The sequence below is a fragment of the Haliotis asinina genome, chromosome 3 (genome assembly GCF_037392515.1).
Source record: "Haliotis asinina isolate JCU_RB_2024 chromosome 3, JCU_Hal_asi_v2, whole genome shotgun sequence".
Taxonomy (NCBI): Eukaryota; Metazoa; Mollusca; class Gastropoda; order Lepetellida; family Haliotidae; genus Haliotis; species Haliotis asinina.
Genome location: NC_090282.1, coordinates 8,209,371 through 8,236,085, shown reverse-complemented (window position 1 = coordinate 8,236,085; position 26,715 = coordinate 8,209,371). Strand labels below are relative to the sequence as shown.

Sequence of the window (26,715 nt, the reverse complement as noted above, 5' to 3'; positions counted from 1 at the left end):
CATGCTACAATACGATATATCAGTTTAAACAAGTCTCTAACACACTTGATATACATGTATTCATTAATGTCAGGTCGTCATTCTCATGCACAAGAACTCTGTGCACAAAGACGGCAGGAATACAGCCAGCATTCAGTCCTTCAACATTGCCTGTAAAATATCAGCTTCCAATGTGGTCTAGTGGTTAGGATTCCTGGCTTTCACCCAGGCGGCCCGGGTTCGATTCCCCGCATTGGAACAAATTCTTTTACCATCTCACAAGAAATTGAGTTCAATTTCAAGAAGTATATATTAGTCACGTGCAAAGTCAAAAGTAAAAGGCATGCAGTTTACGTCATAGGAACAAATTCCTGGCTTTCGAACAATTAATCCTTTTTCCATCTCACAAGAAAATGACTTCAACTTCAAGAAGTATACATTTGTCATGTGCACAGTCAGAAATCAAAGGCATGCGTTTTAAGTCCTAGATTTAGGTTTATGTATATCCTAGTGTCCACATCTTCCAATAAATACATCAGGTAAGCCAATGTGTCATTGCGCAAGACTACCCCACCCCTTACACAACCGTTGTTGAAACACTCCACCAGACGTTTCCCTCGGCAAGGGCACATAACTTCCACCACATCAGTCACATCTTAAAGTGAGCCCCATCTCGTCAGTTCCGTCTCTGTGGCGCAATCGGTTAGCGCGTTCGGCTGTTAACCGAAAGGTTGGTGGTTCAAGCCCACCCAGGGACGCACTTGCTTTTTGTAAACATCAGTACTTGATATTTAGCTCTTTTGGATTTTACAGATGTTTGTAGTTGACGCAAATACATGCTACAATACGACATATCAGTTTAAACAAGTCTCTAACACACTTGATATACATGTATTCATTAATGTCAGGTCGTCATTCTCATGCACAAGAACTCTGTGCACAAAGACGGCAGGAATACAGCCAGCATTCAGTCCTTCAACATTGCCTGTAAAATATCAGCTTCCAATGTGGTCTAGTGGTTAGGATTCCTGGCTTCACCCAGGCGGCCTGGGTTCGATTCCCGGCATTGGAACAAATTCTTTCACCATCTGACAAGAAATTGAGTTCAATTTCAAGAAGTATATATTAGTCACGTGCAAAGTCAAAAGTAAAAGGCATGCAGTTTACGTCATAGGAACAAATTCCTGGCTTTGGAACAATTAATCCTTTTTCCATCTCACAAGAAAATGACTTCAACTTCAAGAAGTATACATTTGTCATGTGCACAGTCAGAAATCAAAGGCATGCGTTTTAAGTCCTAGATTTAGGTTTATGTATATCCTAGTGTCCACATCTTCCAATAAATACATCAGGTAAGCCAATGTGTCATTGCGCAAGACTACCCCACCCCTTACACAACCGTTGTTGAAACACTCCACCAGACGTTTCCCTCGGCAAGGGCACATAACTTCCACCACATCAGTCACATCTTAAAGTGAGCCCCATCTCGTCAGTTCCGTCTCTGTGGCGCAATCGGTTAGCGCGTTCGGCTGTTAACCGAAAGGTTGGTGGTTCAAGCCCACCCAGGGACGCACTTGCTTTTTGTAAACATCAGTACTTGATATTTAGCTCTTTTGGATTTTACAGATGTTTGTAGTTGACGCAAATACATGCTACAATACGACATATCAGTTTAAACAAGTCTCTAACACACTTGATATACATGTATTCATTAATGTCAGGTCGTCATTCTCATGCACAAGAACTCTGTGCACAAAGACGGCAGGAATACAGCCAGCATTCAGTCCTTCAACATTGCCTGTAAAATATCAGCTTCCAATGTGGTCTAGTGGTTAGGATTCCTGGCTTTCACCCAGGCGGCCCGGGTTCGATTCCCCGCATTGGAACAAATTCTTTTACCATCTCACAAGAAATTGAGTTCAATTTCAAGAAGTATATATTAGTCACGTGCAAAGTCAAAAGTAAAAGGCATGCAGTTTACGTCATAGGAACAAATTCCTGGCTTTCGAACAATTAATCCTTTTTCCATCTCACAAGAAAATGACTTCAACTTCAAGAAGTATACATTTGTCATGTGCACAGTCAGAAATCAAAGGCATGCGTTTTAAGTCCTAGATTTAGGTTTATGTATATCCTAGTGTCCACATCTTCCAATAAATACATCAGGTAAGCCAATGTGTCATTGCGCAAGACTACCCCACCCCTTACACAACCGTTGTTGAAACACTCCACCAGACGTTTCCCTCGGCAAGGGCACATAACTTCCACCACATCAGTCACATCTTAAAGTGAGCCCCATCTCGTCAGTTCCGTCTCTGTGGCGCAATCGGTTAGCGCGTTCGGCTGTTAACCGAAAGGTTGGTGGTTCAAGCCCACCCAGGGACGCACTTGCTTTTTGTAAACATCAGTACTTGATATTTAGCTCTTTTGGATTTTACAGATGTTTGTAGTTGACGCAAATACATGCTACAATACGACATATCAGTTTAAACAAGTCTCTAACACACTTGATATACATGTATTCATTAATGTCAGGTCGTTATTCTCATGCACAAGAACTCTGTGCACAAAGACGGCAGGAATACAGCCAGCATTCAGTCCTTCAACATTGCCTGTAAAATATCAGCTTCCAATGTGGTCTAGTGGTTAGGATTCCTGGCTTCACCCAGGCGGCCTGGGTTCGATTCCCGGCATTGGAACAAATTCTTTTACCATCTGACAAGAAATTGAGTTCAATTTCAAGAAGTATATATTAGTCACGTGCAAAGTCAAAAGTAAAAGGCATGCAGTTTACGTCATAGGAACAAATTCCTGGCTTTCGAACAATTAATCCTTTTTCCATCTCACAAGAAAATGACTTCAACTTCAAGAAGTATACATTTGTCATGTGCACAGTCAGAAATCAAAGGCATGCGTTTTAAGTCCTAGATTTAGGTTTATGTATATCCTAGTGTCCACATCTTCCAATAAATACATCAGGTAAGCCAATGTGTCATTGCGCAAGACTACCCCACCCCTTACACAACCGTTGTTGAAACACTCCACCAGACGTTTCCCTCGGCAAGGGCACATAACTTCCACCACATCAGTCACATCTTAAAGTGAGCCCCATCTCGTCAGTTCCGTCTCTGTGGCGCAATCGGTTAGCGCGTTCGGCTGTTAACCGAAAGGTTGGTGGTTCAAGCCCACCCAGGGACGCACTTGCTTTTTGTAAACATCAGTACTTGATATTTAGCTCTTTTGGATTTTACAGATGTTTGTAGTTGACGCAAATACATGCTACAATACGACATATCAGTTTAAACAAGTCTCTAACACACTTGATATACATGTATTCATTAATGTCAGGTCGTTATTCTCATGCACAAGAACTCTGTGCACAAAGACGGCAGGAATACAGCCAGCATTCAGTCCTTCAACATTGCCTGTAAAATATCAGCTTCCAATGTGGTCTAGTGGTTAGGATTCCTGGCTTCACCCAGGCGGCCTGGGTTCGATTCCCGGCATTGGAACAAATTCTTTTACCATCTGACAAGAAATTGAGTTCAATTTCAAGAAGTATATATTAGTCACGTGCAAAGTCAAAAGTGAAAGGCATGCAGTTTACGTCATAGGAACAAATTCCTGGCTTTGGAACAATTAATCCTTTTTCCATCTCACAAGAAAATGACTTCAACTTCAAGAAGTATACATTTGTCATGTGCACAGTCAGAAATCAAAGGCATGCGTTTTAAGTCCTAGATTTAGGTTTATGTATATCCTAGTGTCCACATCTTCCAATAAATACATCAGGTAAGCCAATGTGTCATTGCGCAAGACTACCCCACCCCTTACACAACCGTTGTTGAAACACTCCACCAGACGTTTCCCTCGGCAAGGGCACATAACTTCCACCACATCAGTCACATCTTAAAGTGAGCCCCATCTCGTCAGTTCCGTCTCTGTGGCGCAATCGGTTAGCGCGTTCGGCTGTTAACCGAAAGGTTGGTGGTTCAAGCCCACCCAGGGACGCACTTGCTTTTTGTAAACATCAGTACTTGATATTTAGCTCTTTTGGATTTTACAGATGTTTGTAGTTGACGCAAATACATGCTACAATACGACATATCAGTTTAAACAAGTCTCTAACACACTTGATATACATGTATTCATTAATGTCAGGTCGTTATTCTCATGCACAAGAACTCTGTGCACAAAGACGGCAGGAATACAGCCAGCATTCAGTCCTTCAACATTGCCTGTAAAATATCAGCTTCCAATGTGGTCTAGTGGTTAGGATTCCTGGCTTCACCCAGGCGGCCTGGGTTCGATTCCCGGCATTGGAACAAATTCTTTTACCATCTGACAAGAAATTGAGTTCAATTTCAAGAAGTATATATTAGTCACGTGCAAAGTCAAAAGTGAAAGGCATGCAGTTTACGTCATAGGAACAAATTCCTGGCTTTGGAACAATTAATCCTTTTTCCATCTCACAAGAAAATGACTTCAACTTCAAGAAGTATACATTTGTCATGTGCACAGTCAGAAATCAAAGGCATGCGTTTTAAGTCCTAGATTTAGGTTTATGTATATCCTAGTGTCCACATCTTCCAATAAATACATCAGGTAAGCCAATGTGTCATTGCGCAAGACTACCCCACCCCTTACACAACCGTTGTTGAAACACTCCACCAGACGTTTCCCTCGGCAAGGGCACATAACTTCCACCACATCAGTCACATCTTAAAGTGAGCCCCATCTCGTCAGTTCCGTCTCTGTGGCGCAATCGGTTAGCGCGTTCGGCTGTTAACCGAAAGGTTGGTGGTTCAAGCCCACCCAGGGACGCACTTGCTTTTCGTAAACATCAGTACTTGATATTTAGCTCTTTTGGATTTTACAGATGTTTGTAGTTGACGCAAATACATGCTACAATACGACATATCAGTTTAAACAAGTCTCTAACACACTTGATATACATGTATTCATTAATGTCAGGTCGTCATTCTCATGCACAAGAACTCTGTGCACAAAGACGGCAGGAATACAGCCAGCATTCAGTCCTTCAACATTGCCTGTAAAATATCAGCTTCCAATGTGGTCTAGTGGTTAGGATTCCTGGCTTTCACCCAGGCGGCCCGGGTTCGATTCCCGGCATTGGAACAAATTCTTTTACCATCTGACAAGAAATTGAGTTCAATTTCAAGAAGTATATATTAGTCACGTGCAAAGTCAAAAGTAAAAGGCATGCAGTTTACGTCATAGGAACAAATTCCTGGCTTTGGAACAATTAATCCTTTTTCCATCTCACAAGAAAATGACTTCAACTTCAAGAAGTATACTTTTATCATGTGCACAGTCAGAAATCAAAGGCATGCGTTTTAAGTCCTAGATTTAGGTTTATGTATATCCTAGTGTCCACATCTTCCAATAAATACATCAGGTAAGCCAATGTGTCATTGCGCAAGACTACCCCACCCCTTACACAACCGTTGTTGAAACACTCCACCAGACGTTTCCCTCGGCAAGGGCACAAAACTTCCACCACATCAGTCACATCTTAAAGTGAGCCCCATCTCGTCAGTTCCGTCTCTGTGGCGCAGTCGGTTAGCGCGTTCGGCTGTTAACCGAAAGGTTGGTGGTTCAAGCCCACCCAGGGACGCACTTGCTTTTCGTAAACATCAGTACTTGATATTTAGCTCTTTTGGATTTTACAGATGTTTGTAGTTGACGCAAATACATGCTACAATACGACATATCAGTTTAAACAAGTCTCTAACACACTTGATATACATGTATTCATTAATGTCAGGTCGTCATTCTCATGCACAAGAACTCTGTGCACAAAGACGGCAGGAATACAGCCAGCATTCAGTCCTTCAACATTGCCTGTAAAATATCAGCTTCCAATGTGGTCTAGTGGTTAGGATTCCTGGCTTTCACCCAGGCGGCCCGGGTTCGATTCCCCGCATTGGAACAAATTCTTTTACCATCTCACAAGAAATTGAGTTCAATTTCAAGAAGTATATATTAGTCACGTGCAAAGTCAAAAGTAAAAGGCATGCAGTTTACGTCATAGGAACAAATTCCTGGCTTTCGAACAATTAATCCTTTTTCCATCTCACAAGAAAATGACTTCAACTTCAAGAAGTATACTTTTATCATGTGCACAGTCAGAAATCAAAGGCATGCGTTTTAAGTCCTAGATTTAGGTTTATGTATATCCTAGTGTCCACATCTTCCAATAAATACATCAGGTAAGCCAATGTGTCATTGCGCAAGACTACCCCACCCCTTACACAACCGTTGTTGAAACACTCCACCAGACGTTTCCCTCGGCAAGGGCACAAAACTTCCACCACATCAGTCACATCTTAAAGTGAGCCCCATCTCGTCAGTTCCGTCTCTGTGGCGCAATCGGTTAGCGCGTTCGGCTGTTAACCGAAAGGTTGGTGGTTCAAGCCCACCCAGGGACGCACTTGCTTTTTCTAAACATCAGTACTTGATATTTAGCTCTTTTGGATTTTACAGATGTTTGTAGTTGACGCAAATACATGCTACAATCCGATATATCAGTTTAAACAAGTCTCTAACACACTTGATATACATGTATTCATTAATGTCAGGTCGTCATTCTCATGCACAAGAACTCTGTGCACAAAGACGGCAGGAATACAGCCAGCATTCAGTCCTTCAACATTGCCTGTAAAATATCAGCTTCCAATGTGGTCTAGTGGTTAGGATTCCTGGCTTTCACCCAGGCGGCCCGGGTTCGATTCCCGGCATTGGAACAAATTCTTTTACCATCTGACAAGAAATTGAGTTCAATTTCAAGAAGTATATATTAGTCACGTGCAAAGTCAAAAGTGAAAGGCATGCAGTTTACGTCATAGGAACAAATTCCTGGCTTTGGAACAATTAATCCTTTTTCCATCTCACAAGAAAATGACTTCAACTTCAAGAAGTATACATTTGTCATGTGCACAGTCAGAAATCAAAGGCATGCGTTTTAAGTCCTAGATTTAGGTTTATGTATATCCTAGTGTCCACATCTTCCAATAAATACATCAGGTAAGCCAATGTGTCATTGCGCAAGACTACCCCACCCCTTACACAACCGTTGTTGAAACACTCCACCAGACGTTTCCCTCGGCAAGGGCACATAACTTCCACCACATCAGTCACATCTTAAAGTGAGCCCCATCTCGTCAGTTCCGTCTCTGTGGCGCAATCGGTTAGCGCGTTCGGCTGTTAACCGAAAGGTTGGTGGTTCAAGCCCACCCAGGGACGCACTTGCTTTTTGTAAACATCAGTACTTGATATTTAGCTCTTTTGGATTTTACAGATGTTTGTAGTTGACGCAAATACATGCTACAATACGATATATCAGTTTAAACAAGTCTCTAACACACTTGATATACATGTATTCATTAATGTCAGGTCGTCATTCTCATGCACAAGAACTCTGTGCACAAAGACGGCAGGAATACAGCCAGCATTCAGTCCTTCAACATTGACTGTGAAATCGCAGCTTCCAATGTGGTCTAGTGGTTAGGATTCCTGGCTTTCAACCAGCCGGCCCGGGGTCGATTCCCGACATTGGAACAAATTCTTTTACCATCTGACAAGAAATTGAGTTCAATTTCAAGAAGTATATATTAGTCACGTGCAAAGTCAAAAGTAAAAGGCATGCAGTTTACGTCATAGGAACAAATTCCTGGCTTTGGAACAATTAATCCTTTTTCCATCTCACAAGAAAATGACTTCAACTTCAAGAAGTATACTTTTATCATGTGCACAGTCAGAAATCAAAGGCATGCGTTTTAAGTCCTAGATTTAGGTTTATGTATATCCTAGTGTCCACATCTTCCAATAAATACATCAGGTAAGCCAATGTGTCATTGCGCAAGACTACCCCACCCCTTACACAACCGTTGTTGAAACACTCCACCAGACGTTTCCCTCGGCAAGGGCACAAAACTTCCACCACATCAGTCACATCTTAAAGTGAGCCCCATCTCGTCAGTTCCGTCTCTGTGGCGCAATCGGTTAGCGCGTTCGGCTGTTAACCGAAAGGTTGGTGGTTCAAGCCCACCCAGGGACGCACTTGCTTTTTCTAAACATCAGTACTTGATATTTAGCTCTTTTGGATTTTACAGATGTTTGTAGTTGACGCAAATACATGCTACAATCCGATATATCAGTTTAAACAAGTCTCTAACACACTTGATATACATGTATTCATTAATGTCAGGTCGTCATTCTCATGCACAAGAACTCTGTGCACAAAGACGGCAGGAATACAGCCAGCATTCAGTCCTTCAACATTGCCTGTAAAATATCAGCTTCCAATGTGGTCTAGTGGTTAGGATTCCTGGCTTTCACCCAGGCGGCCCGGGTTCGATTCCCGGCATTGGAACAAATTCTTTTACCATCTGACAAGAAATTGAGTTCAATTTCAAGAAGTATATATTAGTCACGTGCAAAGTCAAAAGTGAAAGGCATGCAGTTTACGTCATAGGAACAAATTCCTGGCTTTGGAACAATTAATCCTTTTTCCATCTCACAAGAAAATGACTTCAACTTCAAGAAGTATACATTTGTCATGTGCACAGTCAGAAATCAAAGGCATGCGTTTTAAGTCCTAGATTTAGGTTTATGTATATCCTAGTGTCCACATCTTCCAATAAATACATCAGGTAAGCCAATGTGTCATTGCGCAAGACTACCCCACCCCTTACACAACCGTTGTTGAAACACTCCACCAGACGTTTCCCTCGGCAAGGGCACATAACTTCCACCACATCAGTCACATCTTAAAGTGAGCCCCATCTCGTCAGTTCCGTCTCTGTGGCGCAATCGGTTAGCGCGTTCGGCTGTTAACCGAAAGGTTGGTGGTTCAAGCCCACCCAGGGACGCACTTGCTTTTTCTAAACATCAGTACTTGATATTTAGCTCTTTTGGATTTTACAGATGTTTGTAGTTGACGCAAATACATGCTACAATACGATATATCAGTTTAAACAAGTCTCTAACACACTTGATATACATGTATTCATTAATGTCAGGTCGTCATTCTCATGCACAAGAACTCTGTGCACAAAGACGGCAGGAATACAGCCAGCATTCAGTCCTTCAACATTGACTGTGAAATCGCAGCTTCCAATGTGGTCTAGTGGTTAGGATTCCTGGCTTTCAACCAGCCGGCCCGGGGTCGATTCCCGACATTGGAACAAATTCTTTTACCATCTGACAAGAAATTGAGTTCAATTTCAAGAAGTATATATTAGTCACGTGCAAAGTCAAAAGTAAAAGGCATGCAGTTTACGTCATAGGAACAAATTCCTGGCTTTGGAACAATTAATCCTTTTTCCATCTCACAAGAAAATGACTTCAACTTCAAGAAGTATACTTTTATCATGTGCACAGTCAGAAATCAAAGGCATGCGTTTTAAGTCCTAGATTTAGGTTTATGTATATCCTAGTGTCCACATCTTCCAATAAATACATCAGGTAAGCCAATGTGTCATTGCGCAAGACTACCCCACCCCTTACACAACCGTTGTTGAAACACTCCACCAGACGTTTCCCTCGGCAAGGGCACAAAACTTCCACCACATCAGTCACATCTTAAAGTGAGCCCCATCTCGTCAGTTCCGTCTCTGTGGCGCAATCGGTTAGCGCGTTCGGCTGTTAACCGAAAGGTTGGTGGTTCAAGCCCACCCAGGGACGCACTTGCTTTTCGTAAACATCAGTACTTGATATTTAGCTCTTTTGGATTTTACAGATGTTTGTAGTTGACGCAAATACATGCTACAATACGACATATCAGTTTAAACAAGTCTCTAACACACTTGATATACATGTATTCATTAATGTCAGGTCGTCATTCTCATGCACAAGAACTCTGTGCACAAAGACGGCAGGAATACAGCCAGCATTCAGTCCTTCAACATTGCCTGTAAAATATCAGCTTCCAATGTGGTCTAGTGGTTAGCATTCCTGGCTTTCACCCAGGCGGCCTGGGTTCGATTCCCGGCATTGGAACAAATTCTTTTACCATCTGACAAGAAATTGAGTTCAATTTCAAGAAGTATATATTAGTCACGTGCAAAGTCAAAAGTGAAAGGCATGCAGTTTACGTCATAGGAACAAATTCCTGGCTTTGGAACAATTAATCCTTTTTCCATCTCACAAGAAAATGACTTCAACTTCAAGAAGTATACATTTGTCATGTGCACAGTCAGAAATCAAAGGCATGCGTTTTAAGTCCTAGATTTAGGTTTATGTATATCCTAGTGTCCACATCTTCCAATAAATACATCAGGTAAGCCAATGTGTCATTGCGCAAGACTACCCCACCCCTTACACAACCGTTGTTGAAACACTCCACCAGACGTTTCCCTCGGCAAGGGCACATAACTTCCACCACATCAGTCACATCTTAAAGTGAGCCCCATGTCGTCAGTTCCGTCTCTGTGGCGCAATCGGTTAGCGCGTTCGGCTGTTAACCGAAAGGTTGGTGGTTCAAGCCCACCCAGGGACGCACTTGCTTTTTGTAAACATCAGTACTTGATATTTAGCTCTTTTGGATTTTACAGATGTTTGTAGTTGACGCAAATACATGCTACAATACGATATATCAGTTTAAACAAGTCTCTAACACACTTGATATACATGTATTCATTAATGTCAGGTCGTCATTCTCATGCACAAGAACTCTGTGCACAAAGACGGCAGGAATACAGCCAGCATTCAGTCCTTCAACATTGACTGTGAAATCGCACCTTCCAATGTGGTCTAGTGGTTAGGATTCCTGGCTTTCACCCAGCCGGCCCGGGGTCGATTCCCGACATTGGAACAAATTCTTTTACCATCTCACAAGAAATTGAGTTCAATTTCAAGAAGTATATATTAGTCACGTGCAAAGTCAAAAGTAAAAGGCATGCAGTTTACGTCATAGGAACAAATTCCTGGCTTTGGAACAATTAATCCTTTTTCCATCTCACAAGAAAATGACTTCAACTTCAAGAAGTATACTTTTATCATGTGCACAGTCAGAAATCAAAGGCATGCGTTTTAAGTCCTAGATTTAGGTTTATGTATATCCTAGTGTCCACATCTTCCAATAAATACATCAGGTAAGCCAATGTGTCATTGCGCAAGACTACCCCACCCCTTACACAACCGTTGTTGAAACACTCCACCAGACGTTTCCCTCGGCAAGGGCACAAAACTTCCACCACATCAGTCACATCTTAAAGTGAGCCCCATCTCGTCAGTTCCGTCTCTGTGGCGCAATCGGTTAGCGCGTTCGGCTGTTAACCGAAAGGTTGGTGGTTCAAGCCCACCCAGGGACGCACTTGCTTTTCGTAAACATCAGTACTTGATATTTAGCTCTTTTGGATTTTACAGATGTTTGTAGTTGACGCAAATACATGCTACAATACGACATATCAGTTTAAACAAGTCTCTAACACACTTGATATACATGTATTCATTAATGTCAGGTCGTCATTCTCATGCACAAGAACTCTGTGCACAAAGACGGCAGGAATACAGCCAGCATTCAGTCCTTCAACATTGCCTGTAAAATATCAGCTTCCAATGTGGTCTAGTGGTTAGGATTCCTGGCTTTCACCCAGGCGGCCCGGGTTCGATTCCCCGCATTGGAACAAATTCTTTTACCATCTCACAAGAAATTGAGTTCAATTTCAAGAAGTATATATTAGTCACGTGCAAAGTCAAAAGTAAAAGGCATGCAGTTTACGTCATAGGAACAAATTCCTGGCTTTGGAACAATTAATCCTTTTTCCATCTCACAAGAAAATGACTTCAACTTCAAGAAGTATACTTTTATCATGTGCACAGTCAGAAATCAAAGGCATGCGTTTTAAGTCCTAGATTTAGGTTTATGTATATCCTAGTGTCCACATCTTCCAATAAATACATCAGGTAAGCCAATGTGTCATTGCGCAAGACTACCCCACCCCTTACACAACCGTTGTTGAAACACTCCACCAGACGTTTCCCTCGGCAAGGGCACAAAACTTCCACCACATCAGTCACATCTTAAAGTGAGCCCCATCTCGTCAGTTCCGTCTCTGTGGCGCAATCGGTTAGCGCGTTCGGCTGTTAACCGAAAGGTTGGTGGTTCAAGCCCACCCAGGGACGCACTTGCTTTTTCTAAACATCAGTACTTGATATTTAGCTCTTTTGGATTTTACAGATGTTTGTAGTTGACGCAAATACATGCTACAATCCGATATATCAGTTTAAACAAGTCTCTAACACACTTGATATACATGTATTCATTAATGTCAGGTCGTCATTCTCATGCACAAGAACTCTGTGCACAAAGACGGCAGGAATACAGCCAGCATTCAGTCCTTCAACATTGCCTGTAAAATATCAGCTTCCAATGTGGTCTAGTGGTTAGGATTCCTGGCTTTCACCCAGGCGGCCCGGGTTCGATTCCCGGCATTGGAACAAATTCTTTTACCATCTGACAAGAAATTGAGTTCAATTTCAAGAAGTATATATTAGTCACATGCAAAGTCAAAAGTGAAAGGCATGCAGTTTACGTCATAGGAACAAATTCCTGGCTTTGGAACAATTAATCCTTTTTCCATCTCACAAGAAAATGACTTCAACTTCAAGAAGTATACATTTGTCATGTGCACAGTCAGAAATCAAAGGCATGCGTTTTAAGTCCTAGATTTAGGTTTATGTATATCCTAGTGTCCACATCTTCCAATAAATACATCAGGTAAGCCAATGTGTCATTGCGCAAGACTACCCCACCCCTTACACAACCGTTGTTGAAACACTCCACCAGACGTTTCCCTCGGCAAGGGCACATAACTTCCACCACATCAGTCACATCTTAGAGTGAGCCCCATCTCGTCAGTTCCGTCTCTGTGGCGCAATCGGTTAGCGCGTTCGGCTGTTAACCGAAAGGTTGGTGGTTCAAGCCCACCCAGGGACGCACTTGCTTTTTGTAAACATCAGTACTTGATATTTAGCTCTTTTGGATTTTACAGATGTTTGTAGTTGACGCAAATACATGCTACAATACGATATATCAGTTTAAACAAGTCTCTAACACACTTGATATACATGTATTCATTAATGTCAGGTCGTCATTCTCATGCACAAGAACTCTGTGCACAAAGACGGCAGGAATACAGCCAGCATTCAGTCCTTCAACATTGACTGTGAAATCGCAGCTTCCAATGTGGTCTAGTGGTTAGGATTCCTGGCTTTCAACCAGCCGGCCCGGGGTCGATTCCCGACATTGGAACAAATTCTTTTACCATCTGACAAGAAATTGAGTTCAATTTCAAGAAGTATATATTAGTCACGTGCAAAGTCAAAAGTAAAAGGCATGCAGTTTACGTCATAGGAACAAATTCCTGGCTTTGGAACAATTAATCCTTTTTCCATCTCACAAGAAAATGACTTCAACTTCAAGAAGTATACTTTTGTCATGTGCACAGTCAGAAATCAAAGGCATGCGTTTTAAGTCCTAGATTTAGGTTTATGTATATCCTAGTGTCCACATCTTCCAATAAATACATCAGGTAAGCCAATGTGTCATTGCGCAAGACTACCCCACCCCTTACACAACCGTTGTTGAAACACTCCACCAGACGTTTCCCTCGGCAAGGGCACAAAACTTCCACCACATCAGTCACATCTTAAAGTGAGCCCCATCTCGTCAGTTCCGTCTCTGTGGCGCAATCGGTTAGCGCGTTCGGCTGTTAACCGAAAGGTTGGTGGTTCAAGCCCACCCAGGGACGCACTTGCTTTTCGTAAACATCAGTACTTGATATTTAGCTCTTTTGGATTTTACAGATGTTTGTAGTTGACGCAAATACATGCTACAATACGACATATCAGTTTAAACAAGTCTCTAACACACTTGATATACATGTATTCATTAATGTCAGGTCGTCATTCTCATGCACAAGAACTCTGTGCACAAAGACGGCAGGAATACAGCCAGCATTCAGTCCTTCAACATTGCCTGTAAAATATCAGCTTCCAATGTGGTCTAGTGGTTAGCATTCCTGGCTTTCACCCAGGCGGCCTGGGTTCGATTCCCGGCATTGGAACAAATTCTTTTACCATCTGACAAGAAATTGAGTTCAATTTCAAGAAGTATATATTAGTCACGTGCAAAGTCAAAAGTGAAAGGCATGCAGTTTACGTCATAGGAACAAATTCCTGGCTTTGGAACAATTAATCCTTTTTCCATCTCACAAGAAAATGACTTCAACTTCAAGAAGTATACATTTGTCATGTGCACAGTCAGAAATCAAAGGCATGCGTTTTAAGTCCTAGATTTAGGTTTATGTATATCCTAGTGTCCACATCTTCCAATAAATACATCAGGTAAGCCAATGTGTCATTGCGCAAGACTACCCCACCCCTTACACAACCGTTGTTGAAACACTCCACCAGACGTTCCCCTCGGCAAGGGCACATAACTTCCACCACATCAGTCACATCTTAAAGTGAGCCCCATGTCGTCAGTTCCGTCTCTGTGGCGCAATCGGTTAGCGCGTTCGGCTGTTAACCGAAAGGTTGGTGGTTCAAGCCCACCCAGGGACGCACTTGCTTTTTGTAAACATCAGTACTTGATATTTAGCTCTTTTGGATTTTACAGATGTTTGTAGTTGACGCAAATACATGCTACAATACGATATATCAGTTTAAACAAGTCTCTAACACACTTGATATACATGTATTCATTAATGTCAGGTCGTCATTCTCATGCACAAGAACTCTGTGCACAAAGACGGCAGGAATACAGCCAGCATTCAGTCCTTCAACATTGACTGTGAAATCGCAGCTTCCAATGTGGTCTAGTGGTTAGGATTCCTGGCTTTCAACCAGCCGGCCCGGGGTCGATTCCCGACATTGGAACAAATTCTTTTACCATCTGACAAGAAATTGAGTTCAATTTCAAGAAGTATATATTAGTCACGTGCAAAGTCAAAAGTAAAAGGCATGCAGTTTACGTCATAGGAACAAATTCCTGGCTTTGGAACAATTAATCCTTTTTCCATCTCACAAGAAAATGACTTCAACTTCAAGAAGTATACTTTTGTCATGTGCACAGTCAGAAATCAAAGGCATGCGTTTTAAGTCCTAGATTTAGGTTTATGTATATCCTAGTGTCCACATCTTCCAATAAATACATCAGGTAAGCCAATGTGTCATTGCGCAAGACTACCCCACCCCTTACACAACCGTTGTTGAAACACTCCACCAGACGTTTCCCTCGGCAAGGGCACAAAACTTCCACCACATCAGTCACATCTTAAAGTGAGCCCCATCTCGTCAGTTCCGTCTCTGTGGCGCAATCGGTTAGCGCGTTCGGCTGTTAACCGAAAGGTTGGTGGTTCAAGCCCACCCAGGGACGCACTTGCTTTTCGTAAACATCAGTACTTGATATTTAGCTCTTTTGGATTTTACAGATGTTTGTAGTTGACGCAAATACATGCTACAATACGACATATCAGTTTAAACAAGTCTCTAACACACTTGATATACATGTATTCATTAATGTCAGGTCGTCATTCTCATGCACAAGAACTCTGTGCACAAAGACGGCAGGAATACAGCCAGCATTCAGTCCTTCAACATTGCCTGTAAAATATCAGCTTCCAATGTGGTCTAGTGGTTAGCATTCCTGGCTTTCACCCAGGCGGCCTGGGTTCGATTCCCGGCATTGGAACAAATTCTTTTACCATCTGACAAGAAATTGAGTTCAATTTCAAGAAGTATATATTAGTCACGTGCAAAGTCAAAAGTGAAAGGCATGCAGTTTACGTCATAGGAACAAATTCCTGGCTTTGGAACAATTAATCCTTTTTCCATCTCACAAGAAAATGACTTCAACTTCAAGAAGTATACATTTGTCATGTGCACAGTCAGAAATCAAAGGCATGCGTTTTAAGTCCTAGATTTAGGTTTATGTATATCCTAGTGTCCACATCTTCCAATAAATACATCAGGTAAGCCAATGTGTCATTGCGCAAGACTACCCCACCCCTTACACAACCGTTGTTGAAACACTCCACCAGACGTTCCCCTCGGCAAGGGCACATAACTTCCACCACATCAGTCACATCTTAAAGTGAGCCCCATGTCGTCAGTTCCGTCTCTGTGGCGCAATCGGTTAGCGCGTTCGGCTGTTAACCGAAAGGTTGGTGGTTCAAGCCCACCCAGGGACGCACTTGCTTTTTGTAAACATCAGTACTTGATATTTAGCTCTTTTGGATTTTACAGATGTTTGTAGTTGACGCAAATACATGCTACAATACGATATATCAGTTTAAACAAGTCTCTAACACACTTGATATACATGTATTCATTAATGTCAGGTCGTCATTCTCATGCACAAGAACTCTGTGCACAAAGACGGCAGGAATACAGCCAGCATTCAGTCCTTCAACATTGACTGTGAAATCGCACCTTCCAATGTGGTCTAGTGGTTAGGATTCCTGGCTTTCACCCAGCCGGCCCGGGGTCGATTCCCGACATTGGAACAAATTCTTTTACCATCTGACAAGAAATTGAGTTCAATTTCAAGAAGTATATATTAGTCACGTGCAAAGTCAAAAGTAAAAGGCATGCAGTTTACGTCATAGGAACAAATTCCTGGCTTTGGAACAATTAATCCTTTTTCCATCTCACAAGAAAATGACTTCAACTTCAAGAAGTATACTTTTATCATGTGCACAGTCAGAAATCAAAGGCATGCGTTTTAAGTCCTAGATTTAGGTTTATGTATATCCTAGTGTCCACATCTTCCAATAAATACATCAGGTAAGCCAATGTGTCATTGCGCAAGACTACCCCACCCCTTACACAACCGTTGTTGAAACACTCCACCAGACGTTTCCCTCGGCAAGGGCACAAAACTTCCATCACATCAGTCACATCTTAAAGTGAGCCCCATCTCGTCAGTTCCGTCTCTGTGGCGCAATCGGTTAGCGCGTTCGGCTGTTAACCGAAAGGTTGGTGGTTCAAGCCCACCCAGGGACGCACTTGCTTTTCGTAAACATCAGTACTTGATATTTAGCTCTTTTGGATTTTACAGATGTTTGTAGTTGACGCAAATACATGCTACAATACGACATATCAGTTTAAACAAGTCTCTAACACACTTGATATACATGTATTCATTAATGTCAGGTCGTCATTCTCATGCACAAGAACTCTGTGCACAAAGACGGCAGGAATACAGCCAGCATTCAGTCCTTCAACATTGCCTGTAAAATATCAGCTTCCAATGTGGTCTAGTGGTTAGGATTCCTGGCTTTCACCCAGGCGGCCCGGGTTCGATTCCCCGCATTGGAACAAATTCTTTTACCATCTCACAAGAAATTGAGTTCAATTTCAAGAAGTATATATTAGTCACGTGCAAAGTCAAAAGTAAAAGGCATGCAGTTTACGTCATAGGAACAAATTCCTGGCTTTGGAACAATTAATCCTTTTTCCATCTCACAAGAAAATGACTTCAACTTCAAGAAGTATACTTTTATCATGTGCACAGTCAGAAATCAAAGGCATGCGTTTTAAGTCCTAGATTTAGGTTTATGTATATCCTAGTGTCCACATCTTCCAATAAATACATCAGGTAAGCCAATGTGTCATTGCGCAAGACTACCCCACCCCTTACACAACCGTTGTTGAAACACTCCACCAGACGTTTCCCTCGGCAAGGGCACAAAACTTCCACCACATCAGTCACATCTTAAAGTGAGCCCCATCTCGTCAGTTCCGTCTCTGTGGCGCAATCGGTTAGCGCGTTCGGCTGTTAACCGAAAGGTTGGTGGTTCAAGCCCACCCAGGGACGCACTTGCTTTTTGTAAACATCAGTACTTGATATTTAGCTCTTTTGGATTTTACAGATGTTTGTAGTTGACGCAAATACATGCTACAATACGATATATCAGTTTAAACAAGTCTCTAACACACTTGATATACATGTATTCATTAATGTCAGGTCGTCATTCTCATGCACAAGAACTCTGTGCACAAAGACGGCAGGAATACAGCCAGCATTCAGTCCTTCAACATTGCCTGTGAAATAGCAGCTTCCAATGTGGTCTAGTGGTTAGGATTCCTGGCTTCACCCAGGCGGCCCGGGTTCGATTCCCGACATTGGAACAAATTCTTTTGCCATCTCACAAGAAATTGAGTTCAATTTCAAGAAGTATATATTAGTCACGTGCAAAGTCAAAAGTGAAAGGCATGCAGTTTACGTCATAGGAACAAATTCCTGGCTTTGGAACAATTAATCCTTTTTCCATCTCACAAGAAAATGACTTCAACTTCAAGAAGTATACATTTGTCATGTGCACAGTCAGAAATCAAAGGCATGCGTTTTAAGTCCTAGATTTAGGTTTATGTATATCCTAGTGTCCACATCTTCCAATAAATACATCAGGTAAGCCAATGTGTCATTGCGCAAGACTACCCCACCCCTTACACAACCGTTGTTGAAACACTCCACCAGACGTTTCCCTCGGCAAGGGCACAAAACTTCCACCACATCAGTCACATCTTAAAGTGAGCCCCATCTCGTCAGTTCCGTCTCTGTGGCGCAATCGGTTAGCGCGTTCGGCTGTTAACCGAAAGGTTGGTGGTTCAAGCCCACCCAGGGACGCACTTGCTTTTCGTAAACATCAGTACTTGATATTTAGCTCTTTTGGATTTTACAGATGTTTGTAGTTGACGCAAATACATGCTACAATACGACATATCAGTTTAAACAAGTCTCTAACACACTTGATATACATGTATTCATTAATGTCAGGTCGTCATTCTCATGCACAAGAACTCTGTGCACAAAGACGGCAGGAATACAGCCAGCATTCAGTCCTTCAACATTGCCTGTAAAATATCAGCTTCCAATGTGGTCTAGTGGTTAGGATTCCTGGCTTTCACCCAGGCGGCCCGGGTTCGATTCCCCGCATTGGAACAAATTCTTTTACCATCTCACAAGAAATTGAGTTCAATTTCAAGAAGTATATATTAGTCACGTGCAAAGTCAAAAGTAAAAGGCATGCAGTTTACGTCATAGGAACAAATTCCTGGCTTTGGAACAATTAATCCTTTTTCCATCTCACAAGAAAATGACTTCAACTTCAAGAAGTATACTTTTATCATGTGCACAGTCAGAAATCAAAGGCATGCGTTTTAAGTCCTAGATTTAGGTTTATGTATATCCTAGTGTCCACATCTTCCAATAAATACATCAGGTAAGCCAATGTGTCATTGCGCAAGACTACCCCACCCCTTACACAACCGTTGTTGAAACACTCCACCAGACGTTTCCCTCGGCAAGGGCACAAAACTTCCACCACATCAGTCACATCTTAAAGTGAGCCCCATCTCGTCAGTTCCGTCTCTGTGGCGCAATCGGTTAGCGCGTTCGGCTGTTAACCGAAAGGTTGGTGGTTCAAGCCCACCCAGGGACGCACTTGCTTTTTGTAAACATCAGTACTTGATATTTAGCTCTTTTGGATTTTACAGATGTTTGTAGTTGACGCAAATACATGCTACAATACGATATATCAGTTTAAACAAGTCTCTAACACACTTGATATACATGTATTCATTAATGTCAGGTCGTCATTCTCATGCACAAGAACTCTGTGCACAAAGACGGCAGGAATACAGCCAGCATTCAGTCCTTCAACATTGCCTGTGAAATAGCAGCTTCCAATGTGGTCTAGTGGTTAGGATTCCTGGCTTCACCCAGGCGGCCCGGGTTCGATTCCCGACATTGGAACAAATTCTTTTGCCATCTCACAAGAAATTGAGTTCAATTTCAAGAAGTATATATTAGTCACGTGCAAAGTCAAAAGTGAAAGGCATGCAGTTTACGTCATAGGAACAAATTCCTGGCTTTGGAACAATTAATCCTTTTTCCATCTCACAAGAAAATGACTTCAACTTCAAGAAGTATACATTTGTCATGTGCACAGTCAGAAATCAAAGGCATGCGTTTTAAGTCCTAGATTTAGGTTTATGTATATCCTAGTGTCCACATCTTCCAATAAATACATCAGGTAAGCCAATGTGTCATTGCGCAAGACTACCCCACCCCTTACACAACCGTTGTTGAAACACTCCACCAGACGTTTCCCTCGGCAAGGGCACAAAACTTCCACCACATCAGTCACATCTTAAAGTGAGCCCCATCTCGTCAGTTCCGTCTCTGTGGCGCAATCGGTTAGCGCGTTCGGCTGTTAACCGAAAGGTTGGTGGTTCAAGCCCACCCAGGGACGCACTTGCTTTTCGTAAACATCAGTACTTGATATTTAGCTCTTTTGGATTTTACAGATGTTTGTAGTTGACGCAAATACATGCTACAATACGACATATCAGTTTAAACAAGTCTCTAACACACTTGATATACAAGTATTCATTAATGTCAGGTCGTCATTCTCATGCACAAGAACTCTGTGCACAAAGACGGCAGGAATACAGCCAGCATTCAGTCCTTCAACATTGACTGTAAAATATCAGCTTCCAATGTGGTCTAGTGGTTAGGATTCCTGGCTTTCACCCAGGCGGCCCGGGTTCGATTCCCCGCATTGGAACAAATTCTTTTACCATCTCACAAGAAATTGAGTTCAATTTCAAGAAGTATATATTAGTCACGTGCAAAGTCAAAAGTAAAAGGCATGCAGTTTACGTCATAGGAACAAATTCCTGGCTTTGGAACAATTAATCCTTTTTCCATCTCACAAGAAAATGACTTCAACTTCAAGAAGTATACTTTTATCATGTGCACAGTCAGAAATCAAAGGCATGCGTTTTAAGTCCTAGATTTAGGTTTATGTATATCCTAGTGTCCACATCTTCCAATAAATACATCAGGTAAGCCAATGTGTCATTGCGCAAGACTACCCCACCCCTTACACAACCGTTGTTGAAACACTCCACCAGACGTTTCCCTCGGCAAGGGCACAAAACTTCCACCACATCAGTCACATCTTAAAGTGAGCCCCATCTCGTCAGTTCCGTCTCTGTGGCGCAATCGGTTAGCGCGTTCGGCTGTTAACCGAAAGGTTGGTGGTTCAAGCCCACCCAGGGACGCACTTGCTTTTTCTAAACATCAGTACTTGATATTTAGCTCTTTTGGATTTTACTGATGTTTGTAGTTGACGCAAATACATGCTACAATACGATATATCAGTTTAAACAAGTCTCTAACACACTTGATATACATGTATTCATTAATGTCAGGTCGTCATTCTCATGCACAAGAACTCTGTGCACAAAGACGGCAGGAATACAGCCAGCATTCAGTCCTTCAACATTGCCTGTGAAATAGCAGCTTCCAATGTGGTCTAGTGGTTAGGATTCCTGGCTTCACCCAGGCGGCCCGGGTTCGATTCCCGACATTGGAACAAATTCTTTTGCCATCTCACAAGAAATTGAGTTCAATTTCAAGAAGTATATATTAGTCACGTGCAAAGTCAAAAGTGAAAGGCATGCAGTTTACGTCATAGGAACAAATTCCTGGCTTTGGAACAATTAATCCTTTTTCCATCTCACAAGAAAATGACTTCAACTTCAAGAAGTATACATTTGTCATGTGCACAGTCAGAAATCAAAGGCATGCGTTTTAAGTCCTAGATTTAGGTTTATGTATATCCTAGTGTCCACATCTTCCAATAAATACATCAGGTAAGCCAATGTGTCATTGCGCAAGACTACCCCACCCCTTACACAACCGTTGTTGAAACACTCCACCAGACGTTTCCCTCGGCAAAGGCACATAACTTCCACCACATCAGTCACATCTTAAAGTGAGCCCCATCTCGTCAGTTCCGTCTCTGTGGCGCAATCGGTTAGCGCGTTCGGCTGTTAACCGAAAGGTTGGTGGTTCAAGCCCACCCAGGGACGCACTTGCTTTTCGTAAACATCAGTACTTGATATTTAGCTCTTTTGGATTTTACAGATGTTTGTAGTTGACGCAAATACATGCTACAATACGACATATCAGTTTAAACAAGTCTCTAACACACTTGATATACATGTATTCATTAATGTCAGGTCGTCATTCTCATGCACAAGAACTCTGTGCACAAAGACGGCAGGAATACAGCCAGCATTCAGTCCTTCAACATTGCCTGTAAAATATCAGCTTCCAATGTGGTCTAGTGGTTAGGATTCCTGGCTTCACCCAGGCGGCCCGGGTTCGATTCCCGACATTGGAACAAATTCTTTTGCCATCTCACAAGAAATTGAGTTCAATTTCAAGAAGTATATATTAGTCACGTGCAAAGTCAAAAGTGAAAGGCATGCAGTTTACGTCATAGGAACAAATTCCTGGCTTTGGAACAATTAATCCTTTTTCCATCTCACAAGAAAATGACTTCAACTTCAAGAAGTATACATTTGTCATGTGCACAGTCAGAAATCAAAGGCATGCGTTTTAAGTCCTAGATTTAGGTTTATGTATATCCTAGTGTCCACATCTTCCAATAAATACATCAGGTAAGCCAATGTGTCATTGCGCAAGACTACCCCACCCCTTACACAACCGTTGTTGAAACACTCCACCAGACGTTTCCCTCGGCAAGGGCACATAACTTCCACCACATCAGTCACATCTTAAAGTGAGCCCCATCTCGTCAGTTCCGTCTCTGTGGCGCAATAGGTTAGCGCGTTCGGCTGTTAACCGAAAGGTTGGTGGTTCAAGCCCACCCAGGGACGCACTTGCTTTTTGTAAACATCAGTACTTGATATTTAGCTCTTTTGGATTTTACAGATGTTTGTAGTTGACGCAAATACATGCTACAATCCGATATATCAGTTTAAACAAGTCTCTAACACACTTGATATACATGTATTCATTAATGTCAGGTCGTCATTCTCATGCACAAGAACTCTGTGCACAAAGACGGCAGGAATACAGCCAGCATTCAGTCCTTCAACATTGCCTGTAAAATATCAGCTTCCAATGTGGTCTAGTGGTTAGCATTCCTGGCTTCACCCAGGCGGCCTGTGTTCGATTCCCGGCATTGGAACAAATTCTTTTGCCATCTCACAAGAAATTGAGTTCAATTTCAAGAAGTATATATTAGTCACGTGCAAAGTCAAAAGTGAAAGGCATGCAGTTTACGTCATAGGAACAAATTCCTGGCTTTGGAACAATTAATCCTTTTTCCATCTCACAAGAAAATGACTTCAACTTCAAGAAGTATACATTTGTCATGTGCACAGTCAGAAATCAAAGGCATGCGTTTTAAGTCCTAGATTTAGGTTTATGTATATCCTAGTGTCCACATCTTCCAATAAATACATCAGGTAAGCCAATGTGTCATTGCGCAAGACTACCCCACCCCTTACACAACCGTTGTTGAAACACTCCACCAGACGTTTCCCTCGGCAAGGGCACATAACTTCCACCACATCAGTCACATCTTAAAGTGAGCCCCATCTCGTCAGTTCCGTCTCTGTGGCGCAATCGGTTAGCGCGTTCGGCTGTTAACCGAAAGGTTGGTGGTTCAAGCCCACCCAGGGACGCACTTGCTTTTTGTAAACATCAGTACTTGATATTTAGCTCTTTTGGATTTTACAGATGTTTGTAGTTGACGCAAATACATGCTACAATCCGATGTATCAGTTTAAACAAGTCTCTAACACACTTGATATACATGTATTCATTAATGTCAGGTCGTCATTCTCATGCACAAGAACTCTGTGCACAAAGACGGCAGGAATACAGCCAGCATTCAGTCCTTCAACATTGCCTGTGAAATAGCAGCTTCCAATGTGGTCTAGTGGTTAGGATTCCTGGCTTCACCCAGGCTGCCTGGGTTCGATTCCCGACATTGGAACAAATTCTTTTGCCATCTCACAAGAAATTGAGTTCAATTTCAAGAAGTATATATTAGTCACGTGCAAAGTCAAAAGTGAAAGGCATGCAGTTTACGTCATAGGAACAAATTCCTGGCTTTGGAACAATTAATCCTTTTTCCATCTCACAAGAAAATGACTTCAACTTCAAGAAGTATACATTTGTCATGTGCACAGTCAGAAATCAAAGGCATGCGTTTTAAGTCCTAGATTTAGGTTTATGTATATCCTAGTGTCCACATCTTCCAATAAATACATCAGGTAAGCCAATGTGTCATTGCGCAAGACTACCCCACCCCTTACACAACCGTTGTTGAAACACTCCACCAGACGTTTCCCTCGGCAAGGGCACATAACTTCCACCACATCAGTCACATCTTAAAGTGAGCCCCATCTCGTCAGTTCCGTCTCTGTGTCGCAATCGGTTAGCGCGTTCGGCTGTTAACCGAAAGGTTGGTGGTTCAAGCCCACCCAGGGACGCACTTGCTTTTTGTAAACATCAGTACTTGATATTTAGCTCTTTTGGATTTTACAGATGTTTGTAGTTGACGCAAATACATGCTACAATCCGATGTATCAGTTTAAACAAGTCTCTAACACACTTGATATACATGTATTCATTAATGTCAGGTCGTCATTCTCATGCACAAGAACTCTGTGCACAAAGACGGCAGGAATACAGCCAGCATTCAGTCCTTCAACATTGCCTGTGAAATAGCAGCTTCCAATGTGGTCTAGTGGTTAGGATTCCTGGCTTCACCCAGGCTGCCTGGGTTCGATTCCCGACATTGGAACAAATTCTTTTGCCATCTCACAAGAAATTGAGTTCAATTTCAAGAAGTATATATTAGTCACGTGCAAAGTCAAAAGTGAAAGGCATGCAGTTTACGTCATAGGAACAAATTCCTGGCTTTGGAACAATTAATCCTTTTTCCATCTCACAAGAAAATGACTTCAACTTCAAGAAGTATACATTTGTCATGTGCACAGTCAGAAATCAAAGGCATGCGTTTTAAGTCCTAGATTTAGGTTTATGTATATCCTAGTGTCCACATCTTCCAATAAATACATCAGGTAAGCCAATGTGTCATTGCGCAAGACTACCCCACCCCTTACACAACCGTTGTTGAAACACTCCACCAGACGTTTCCCTCGGCAAGGGCACATAACTTCCACCACATCAGTCACATCTTAAAGTGAGCCCCATCTCGTCAGTTCCGTCTCTGTGGCGCAATCGGTTAGCGCGTTCGGCTGTTAACCGAAAGGTTGGTGGTTCAAGCCCACCCAGGGACGCACTTGCTTTTTGTAAACATCAGTACTTGATATTTAGCTCTTTTGGATTTTACAGATGTTTGTAGTTGACGCAAATACATGCTACAATACGATATATCAGTTTAAACAAGTCTCTAACACACTTGATATACATGTATTCATTAATGTCAGGTCGTCATTCTCATGCACAAGAACTCTGTGCACAAAGACGGCAGGAATACAGCCAGCATTCAGTCCTTCAACATTGACTGTGAAATAGCAGCTTCCAATGTGGTCTAGTGGTTAGGATTCCTGGCTTTCACCCAGGCGGCCCGGGTTCGATTCCCGCAATTGGAACAAATTCTTTTACCATCTGACAAGAAATTGAGTTCAATTTCAAGAAGTATATATTAGTCACGTGCAAAGTCAAAAGTAAAAGGCATGCAGTTTACGTCATAGGAACAAATTCCTGGCTTTGGAACAATTAATCCTTTTTCCATCTCACAAGAAAATGACTTCAACTTCAAGAAGTATACTTTTATCATGTGCACAGTCAGAAATCAAAGGCATGCGTTTTAAGTCCTAGATTTAGGTTTATGTATATCCTAGTGTCCACATCTTCCAATAAATACATCAGGTAAGCCAATGTGTCATTGCGCAAGACTACCCCACCCCTTACACAACCGTTGTTGAAACACTCCACCAAACGTTTCCCTCAGCAAGGGCACAAAACTTCCACCACATCAGTCACATCTTAAAGTGAGCCCCATCTCGTCAGTTCCGTCTCTGTGGCGCAATCGGTTAGCGCGTTCGGCTGTTAACCGAAAGGTTGGTGGTTCAAGCCCACCCAGGGGCGCACTTGCTTTTTGTAAACATCAGTACTTGATATTTAGCTCTTTTGGATTTTACAGATGTTTGTAGTTGACGCAAATACATGCTACAATCCGATGTATCAGTTTAAACAAGTCTCTAACACACTTGATATACATGTATTCATTAATGTCAGGTCGTCATTCTCATGCACAAGAACTCTGTGCACAAAGACGGCAGGAATACAGCCAGCATTCAGTCCTTCAACATTGCCTGTGAAATAGCAGCTTCCAATGTGGTCTAGTGGTTAGGATTCCTGGCTTCACCCAGGCGGCCCGGGTTCGATTCCCGACATTGGAACAAATTCTTTTGCCATCTCACAAGAAATTGAGTTCAATTTCAAGAAGTATATATTAGTCACGTGCAAAGTCAAAAGTGAAAGGCATGCAGTTTACGTCATAGGAACAAATTCCTGGCTTTGGAACAATTAATCCTTTTTCCATCTCACAAGAAAATGACTTCAACTTCAAGAAGTATACATTTGTCATGTGCACAGTCAGAAATCAAAGGCATGCGTTTTAAGTCCTAGATTTAGGTTTATGTATATCCTAGTGTCCACATCTTCCAATAAATACATCAGGTAAGCCAATGTGTCATTGCGCAAGACTACCCCACCCCTTACACAACCGTTGTTGAAACACTCCACCAGACGTTTCCCTCGGCAAGGGCACATAACTTCCACCACATCAGTCACATCTTAAAGTGAGCCCCATCTCGTCAGTTCCGTCTCTGTGGCGCAAT

At 42.2% G+C, this 26,715-nt stretch overlaps 33 non-coding genes across 33 annotated transcripts; all 33 read left to right on the top strand.

Moving 5' to 3' along the window:
* Window positions 1–663: 663 nt before the first annotated feature.
* Trnan-guu (transfer RNA asparagine (anticodon GUU)) lies at window positions 664–737 on the top strand. The gene has a single exon. It is a non-coding gene; the product is annotated as a tRNA-Asn (tRNA).
* Window positions 738–1,476: 739 nt separating this feature from the next.
* Window positions 1,477–1,550, top strand: Trnan-guu (transfer RNA asparagine (anticodon GUU)). The gene has a single exon. It is a non-coding gene; the product is annotated as a tRNA-Asn (tRNA).
* Window positions 1,551–2,290: 740 nt separating this feature from the next.
* Window positions 2,291–2,364, top strand: Trnan-guu (transfer RNA asparagine (anticodon GUU)). Its single transcript has one exon. It is a non-coding gene; the product is annotated as a tRNA-Asn (tRNA).
* Window positions 2,365–3,103: 739 nt separating this feature from the next.
* Trnan-guu (transfer RNA asparagine (anticodon GUU)) lies at window positions 3,104–3,177 on the top strand. Its single transcript has one exon. It is a non-coding gene; the product is annotated as a tRNA-Asn (tRNA).
* Window positions 3,178–3,916: 739 nt separating this feature from the next.
* On the top strand, window positions 3,917–3,990 carry Trnan-guu (transfer RNA asparagine (anticodon GUU)). The gene has a single exon. It is a non-coding gene; the product is annotated as a tRNA-Asn (tRNA).
* A 739-nt stretch (window positions 3,991–4,729) lies between these two features.
* On the top strand, window positions 4,730–4,803 carry Trnan-guu (transfer RNA asparagine (anticodon GUU)). The gene has a single exon. It is a non-coding gene; the product is annotated as a tRNA-Asn (tRNA).
* Window positions 4,804–5,046: 243 nt separating this feature from the next.
* Window positions 5,047–5,118, top strand: Trnae-uuc (transfer RNA glutamic acid (anticodon UUC)). Its single transcript has one exon. It is a non-coding gene; the product is annotated as a tRNA-Glu (tRNA).
* A 425-nt stretch (window positions 5,119–5,543) lies between these two features.
* On the top strand, window positions 5,544–5,617 carry Trnan-guu (transfer RNA asparagine (anticodon GUU)). Its single transcript has one exon. It is a non-coding gene; the product is annotated as a tRNA-Asn (tRNA).
* A 740-nt stretch (window positions 5,618–6,357) lies between these two features.
* Trnan-guu (transfer RNA asparagine (anticodon GUU)) lies at window positions 6,358–6,431 on the top strand. The gene has a single exon. It is a non-coding gene; the product is annotated as a tRNA-Asn (tRNA).
* A 243-nt stretch (window positions 6,432–6,674) lies between these two features.
* Window positions 6,675–6,746, top strand: Trnae-uuc (transfer RNA glutamic acid (anticodon UUC)). The gene has a single exon. It is a non-coding gene; the product is annotated as a tRNA-Glu (tRNA).
* A 425-nt stretch (window positions 6,747–7,171) lies between these two features.
* Trnan-guu (transfer RNA asparagine (anticodon GUU)) lies at window positions 7,172–7,245 on the top strand. The gene has a single exon. It is a non-coding gene; the product is annotated as a tRNA-Asn (tRNA).
* Window positions 7,246–7,985: 740 nt separating this feature from the next.
* On the top strand, window positions 7,986–8,059 carry Trnan-guu (transfer RNA asparagine (anticodon GUU)). The gene has a single exon. It is a non-coding gene; the product is annotated as a tRNA-Asn (tRNA).
* Window positions 8,060–8,302: 243 nt separating this feature from the next.
* Window positions 8,303–8,374, top strand: Trnae-uuc (transfer RNA glutamic acid (anticodon UUC)). Its single transcript has one exon. It is a non-coding gene; the product is annotated as a tRNA-Glu (tRNA).
* A 425-nt stretch (window positions 8,375–8,799) lies between these two features.
* Window positions 8,800–8,873, top strand: Trnan-guu (transfer RNA asparagine (anticodon GUU)). The gene has a single exon. It is a non-coding gene; the product is annotated as a tRNA-Asn (tRNA).
* Window positions 8,874–9,613: 740 nt separating this feature from the next.
* Window positions 9,614–9,687, top strand: Trnan-guu (transfer RNA asparagine (anticodon GUU)). Its single transcript has one exon. It is a non-coding gene; the product is annotated as a tRNA-Asn (tRNA).
* Window positions 9,688–10,427: 740 nt separating this feature from the next.
* Trnan-guu (transfer RNA asparagine (anticodon GUU)) lies at window positions 10,428–10,501 on the top strand. The gene has a single exon. It is a non-coding gene; the product is annotated as a tRNA-Asn (tRNA).
* Window positions 10,502–11,241: 740 nt separating this feature from the next.
* Window positions 11,242–11,315, top strand: Trnan-guu (transfer RNA asparagine (anticodon GUU)). Its single transcript has one exon. It is a non-coding gene; the product is annotated as a tRNA-Asn (tRNA).
* Window positions 11,316–12,055: 740 nt separating this feature from the next.
* Trnan-guu (transfer RNA asparagine (anticodon GUU)) lies at window positions 12,056–12,129 on the top strand. Its single transcript has one exon. It is a non-coding gene; the product is annotated as a tRNA-Asn (tRNA).
* Window positions 12,130–12,372: 243 nt separating this feature from the next.
* Window positions 12,373–12,444, top strand: Trnae-uuc (transfer RNA glutamic acid (anticodon UUC)). Its single transcript has one exon. It is a non-coding gene; the product is annotated as a tRNA-Glu (tRNA).
* A 425-nt stretch (window positions 12,445–12,869) lies between these two features.
* On the top strand, window positions 12,870–12,943 carry Trnan-guu (transfer RNA asparagine (anticodon GUU)). Its single transcript has one exon. It is a non-coding gene; the product is annotated as a tRNA-Asn (tRNA).
* A 740-nt stretch (window positions 12,944–13,683) lies between these two features.
* On the top strand, window positions 13,684–13,757 carry Trnan-guu (transfer RNA asparagine (anticodon GUU)). Its single transcript has one exon. It is a non-coding gene; the product is annotated as a tRNA-Asn (tRNA).
* Window positions 13,758–14,497: 740 nt separating this feature from the next.
* Trnan-guu (transfer RNA asparagine (anticodon GUU)) lies at window positions 14,498–14,571 on the top strand. Its single transcript has one exon. It is a non-coding gene; the product is annotated as a tRNA-Asn (tRNA).
* Window positions 14,572–15,311: 740 nt separating this feature from the next.
* On the top strand, window positions 15,312–15,385 carry Trnan-guu (transfer RNA asparagine (anticodon GUU)). The gene has a single exon. It is a non-coding gene; the product is annotated as a tRNA-Asn (tRNA).
* Window positions 15,386–16,125: 740 nt separating this feature from the next.
* Window positions 16,126–16,199, top strand: Trnan-guu (transfer RNA asparagine (anticodon GUU)). The gene has a single exon. It is a non-coding gene; the product is annotated as a tRNA-Asn (tRNA).
* A 740-nt stretch (window positions 16,200–16,939) lies between these two features.
* Window positions 16,940–17,013, top strand: Trnan-guu (transfer RNA asparagine (anticodon GUU)). Its single transcript has one exon. It is a non-coding gene; the product is annotated as a tRNA-Asn (tRNA).
* Window positions 17,014–17,753: 740 nt separating this feature from the next.
* Window positions 17,754–17,827, top strand: Trnan-guu (transfer RNA asparagine (anticodon GUU)). Its single transcript has one exon. It is a non-coding gene; the product is annotated as a tRNA-Asn (tRNA).
* Window positions 17,828–18,566: 739 nt separating this feature from the next.
* Window positions 18,567–18,640, top strand: Trnan-guu (transfer RNA asparagine (anticodon GUU)). The gene has a single exon. It is a non-coding gene; the product is annotated as a tRNA-Asn (tRNA).
* A 740-nt stretch (window positions 18,641–19,380) lies between these two features.
* On the top strand, window positions 19,381–19,454 carry Trnan-guu (transfer RNA asparagine (anticodon GUU)). Its single transcript has one exon. It is a non-coding gene; the product is annotated as a tRNA-Asn (tRNA).
* A 739-nt stretch (window positions 19,455–20,193) lies between these two features.
* Trnan-guu (transfer RNA asparagine (anticodon GUU)) lies at window positions 20,194–20,267 on the top strand. The gene has a single exon. It is a non-coding gene; the product is annotated as a tRNA-Asn (tRNA).
* Window positions 20,268–21,007: 740 nt separating this feature from the next.
* On the top strand, window positions 21,008–21,081 carry Trnan-guu (transfer RNA asparagine (anticodon GUU)). The gene has a single exon. It is a non-coding gene; the product is annotated as a tRNA-Asn (tRNA).
* Window positions 21,082–21,820: 739 nt separating this feature from the next.
* Window positions 21,821–21,894, top strand: Trnan-guu (transfer RNA asparagine (anticodon GUU)). The gene has a single exon. It is a non-coding gene; the product is annotated as a tRNA-Asn (tRNA).
* Window positions 21,895–23,446: 1,552 nt separating this feature from the next.
* Trnan-guu (transfer RNA asparagine (anticodon GUU)) lies at window positions 23,447–23,520 on the top strand. The gene has a single exon. It is a non-coding gene; the product is annotated as a tRNA-Asn (tRNA).
* Window positions 23,521–25,072: 1,552 nt separating this feature from the next.
* Trnan-guu (transfer RNA asparagine (anticodon GUU)) lies at window positions 25,073–25,146 on the top strand. Its single transcript has one exon. It is a non-coding gene; the product is annotated as a tRNA-Asn (tRNA).
* The last annotated feature ends 1,569 nt before the right edge of the window (window positions 25,147–26,715 follow it).